This window comes from Oryx dammah, unplaced genomic scaffold (assembly GCF_014754425.2).
Source record: "Oryx dammah isolate SB20612 unplaced genomic scaffold, SCBI_Odam_1.1 HiC_scaffold_28, whole genome shotgun sequence".
NCBI lineage: Eukaryota > Metazoa > Chordata > Mammalia > Artiodactyla > Bovidae > Oryx > Oryx dammah.
In genome coordinates, this window is record NW_024070212.1 from 47217883 (window position 1) to 47222716 (window position 4834).

Here is a 4834-nt window from a genome sequence, read left to right on the forward strand (position 1 = left end):
GAGCAGGAGGCAAACTTGGAGAAAGGAGACTACCAAGATTTTTTAAACGACAGTTCTATTGTTGCTGATTAATAATTTATGGGTTACTACTCACAGGATTGAGAGTTAGCAAGTAGCATGTCTTTGCAGCCTAAAATGGTCTGTGTGAGAAGCTGAAGTAAAACTTCTGCTAGACTTGAATGATGATGTCTAGAACCATTCATCATCTGAACATGTCTACTTAAGGAGTTTAAATGGCCAACCAAATATGAGAGATACACAACCTCACTAAAAATGGCAGAAGGACAGGTTAAAGGTGAGATATGCTTGCCTCTAGGATAGAGTTTTAAATGTTCAGCAGTTCTACTTTGGGCTCCCAGGTCAGAGAGTGAAGTGAGCCCACAAGTTTCCTTCACTCCAGTTCAGTGTGTGTGTGCTTAGTAGCTTTGTTGTGTCCGACTCTTTGTGACCCTTTGAACTGTAGCTCACCAGGCTCCTCAGTCCATCAGATTCTCCAGGCAAGAATGCTGGAGTTAGAGGCCTATTGAAATGGCAGTGAAGATGTGCAAAAGGAAATACATCCAAGTGGTGCAGAGTGCAGCAGGTAGGGACATCACCAGTTTCTGATAACTTTCCGGAAGGTAAATGGGCTTCCCAGGTGGCTCAATGATAAAAAATCCACCTGCAATGCAGGAAACATAGGAGATGTGGCTTCGATCCCTGGGTTGGGAAGATCCCCTGGAGGAGGAACTGGCAACTTACTCCAGTATTCTTGCTTGGAGAATAGCATGGACAGAGAAGCCTGGCGGGCTACAATCCATAGGATTGCAAAGATTTGTACGTGACTGAGTGACTGAGTATGCATGCATGCATAGAAGATAAATAGAAAGCAAATACGATTGAATTGCCAAATGACCCACAAAAGGAGAAGCAGTATCTGAGGTGTGGGAGAATATTGCAGTGAAGACAGAGCTCATTTCTGGGAAGGAGTGCCGTCTTCCTAGGGGCTCTGGAAGACACGCCAAGCTAAGTCGACAGGGGGAAAGTAGAGGTGAAAAGCAGTCTGGCAATCAGGTTGACTATTTTCAGGATGATCTGTGGAACGGCTGAGCAAGTTGCTCTCCCTTACTCCCACTGTCTCCCCGCCATATGCACAGACCAGCTGAACATGTACCAGTTGCCTTTAGAAATTCAGCAGTTTGTCTGGGGAGTCTGGGAGGTTTGCGTGCTAAGTCAATTCAGTCATGTTCAGCTCTTTGCGCCCCCATGGACTGTAGCCTGCCAGGGTCCTCTGTCCATGGGATTCTCCAGGCAAGAATACTGGAGTGAGTTGCCATGCCCTCCTCCAGGGGATCTTCCCAATCCAGGGATCAAATCCGTGTCTCTTAAATCTCCTGCATTGGCAGGGGGTTCTTTACCACTAGCACACCTGGGGAGGTCTAGGGTTGGATGAGGGTGGCCCTCCAGATTGAAGTTTTCCTTGCTTTGGCCCTAAGAAGGGGGCATACAGGGCATGGGAAGCAGATCATCAACCTGATTTCTACCCCTGTGAGCGGTGCAAGTCCATATGCTCCACTTACTGACATATACTCGTGAACGCGAACAGATGAGCAAGGACAGCCAGAGTTCCTGAAAATTAATCATTTCCATCGAAAGGACTGGAAAGAAAGTTGAGGAAATATTCCAGAATGTAGAACAGAAAGGGAGAGGTGGAAAATATGAGGGAAAAGTTAAAAGATGTGGAGGATTAATTCAGGAAGTCCAACATCTTTCTGGCAGAAATTCCAGAAACAGCAGAGAACATAAGGGATAAAAATTATCACTGAAAGGCAAGAGCTTTCAAACTGGAAGTAGCTACTGGAGACAGAAAAAATAGGTTTTTAAGGACCCATATGCATTGTGTTGGGCTTCCCCAGTGGCCCAGAGGTTAAGAATCTGCCTGCAATGCAGGAGACACTGGTTAGAGCCCCGGGTCTGGTGGATCCGCAGGAGGAGGGCATGGCAACTCACTCCAGTATTCTTGCCTGGAGAGTCCCATGGACAGAGGAGGCCAGTGGGCTACAGTCCATAGGGTTACAAAGAGTCAGACACGACTGAAGTGATGATTGAGCACACACACACACATGCATTGTATTAAAGCTTAGAGCATGAAATATAAAGAGAAGATGCTCAGTATTTCCAGGGAGTTAAAACGGAGCACCATATGCCCTGGGACAACCTAGAGGGAGGGGATAGAGAAGGAGGCGGGATGGGGGTTTGGGATGGGGGATACCTGTACACCTGTGGCTGATTCATGTTAATGTATGGCAAAAGCCACCACAATATTGTAAAGTAATTAGCCTCCAATTAAAATAAATTAATTTAAAAAGATGGGGCACCATAAAAGAATAAAAGTTAACATGGCCTTGGCCTTCTTTTCAGTGATTTTGGATGTCATAAGAGTAACCTAGTGGAGCAATGCCTTTGTCCTATCATCGGAATGTGACTTTCCATCTAGAATTATCAACCTAAACAAATTATTCACCAAGCATTGGAGCAAATAAAGAATATTTAGAACCACACTATTCAATTTTTCAGTTAACAATGCTTATACAATTATACTGTTATAAATCTGATGATTGATTTTCAATTTTCAGAATTAATTTTGTTTACAGATGAAACAAAGGCTTAAACATTTATTCACTATCTTAGTTCATTCAGGATACCATAACAAAATACCACAGACCAGGTACCTTATAAACAATACCGTTTATTTTTCACAGTTCTGGAGGCTGGAAGTCCAAGATCATGGTGCCAGCATGTTGGGTGCTCTTGAAGGCCCTCTTCTGGATTTCAGACTGGTGACTTCCTCACATGGTAGAAGGGACAAGCAAGCTTGCAGGGGCCTCTTTTATAGAGGCACAAATCTCTTTGTGAGGGTACCACCCTCATGACCTGAGCCTCATGACCTCTTAAAGACCCTACTTCCCAATATGGTAACGTTGGGAATTAAGATTTCAATGTATAAATTTGAGCTGACACAAACATTCAGACCACAGCATTGTAAGATTACTTGTGTGTACATTCCAATAAGAGTAAAAGGAATACAACAAAGATGAAGTCTTAGAATTAAAAAAAAAATATTAGAAATAAATAAGGGTGTAATTAAAATGAAAAAAAAACAAAAACAAAAACAAACCTAGTGATTGTGGTACATACCTGAAACACAGGAAGGTAATGGAACAATATTAAACCGTTTGAAAATGGTATGTGTTTAAGAAAATGGATGACAAGCATGTGGTAATGAAGATATTTGTTTATATTGTCAATTAGTTAGAAAAGCAACTAGAAACCCCAGAAATAAATAAAAATCAGAGGGAAAATCCTAATTCAAACAAGAAGCAATCTAAATTAAGGCATACTTGTGAGAAACTGACTGGGGTAAGGAAAGAGGATTCTTTTAATTTTGACTTTTGAACATTCTCTTGAGTGGCTCAGGATTATTTTCTTCCTTACTTGATTCTTTGGTAAATACTTTTCATATATTTACAGAATTATAAAAACTACCTATTGATTCTCAATTTTTAGAGTAAACTTTTAGACAAACTATGAAAGGCTTAAATTTGGTTTCAGAATAGAATATAACTATTGCAAGCCCAATAAACATAAAAGGCATTGGGTGGTGATGGGAGAAGAGAGTAGGCGAAGGCATAGAGAGAAAGTGTGGGGCAAAGGCAGAGGAGCTGACCATTTGTTCATTTACATGGTGACACATTAAGGGAAACATTGTCTAAAATTATGAAGGTGAGAAGAGACAGAGATGGTGAGAAGATAAGTTAGCACAAATCTCTGTGCAGGAGACAGTCAGAACTGTTAAAAGTTGATAGGAGATTGAGATATAAACATGCTATTTAGTATTTTGCGGCAAGCACCAGAACTAAAATCAAAATTGGCTGAAGTTGGTTAGCATAGGGAGTGGAACAGGGTAAGTGGGGGAGAAGGAGATTTTTCACAGTGTTATGTACTCTTTAAATGTGATTTTCATCACATGTTGGTATTACTTTAAAAAGAAAAGTGTAAATAATAGTACTGTTACCAAGTGTTGAAACTGGTGAAGGAGAGACCCTGTTATACTCGGCAAGAGTGAAAATTGAATTGGTCCAAACTTTTGAAAGGGCAATTTTGTAATATCAAAAAGAGCCCGGCTCTCCCTCAAGTAATAATATTGTGTAAGTTTCCAGTGCACAAGGACAATGTTCAGTGGCAGCTGGCCGACCAAGTGGAGGCAGAGGATACACAGAAGCAGTCCCTCATTGCACATGAGTGTGAACACGCACACACACACGTTCTCATCCCACCACATGTCTCACATATTGACTCACTGAGCTGGAAACATGAGCCGCCCAGGTTCTTAGAGCTCTGCCGTCTCCAGCTTTAATTCTTTACAGTGAGCCTCACACGGAAGGTTGTCTCTAGCGGTTTCTTCATCCTCCCATGACTCATCTTGGTTTACTTTTGTGGAAATGACCGACTTGGGAGCTGGGCCTCATCCCTCCTGCCAGAGTCTGAGGCTAACCACAGTGTTCTGAAGCCCGTGGGTGCTGGTCAGCCACTTGGAGGCATGCCCTTGAGTCGGCCCATCCTTTCCTTGTGGTTACTCAGAAGAGGCTCTGTCTGTATCCCAAACGTGGTCAGCCTATCAGAGAGGCAGTCCCTGTGGCCTGACATGCTCACTCTCTCTGTGTCATCATGGATGCTATGGGAAAGAGAACACACTGACTTTGGACAGCCTCTGCAGCGGCCGACCGACTTGACTGGAGTAGGGAAGCCAGGTTCTTCCCATGATTTGGTGATGAAGCTCTTGGGAAATGCTTAT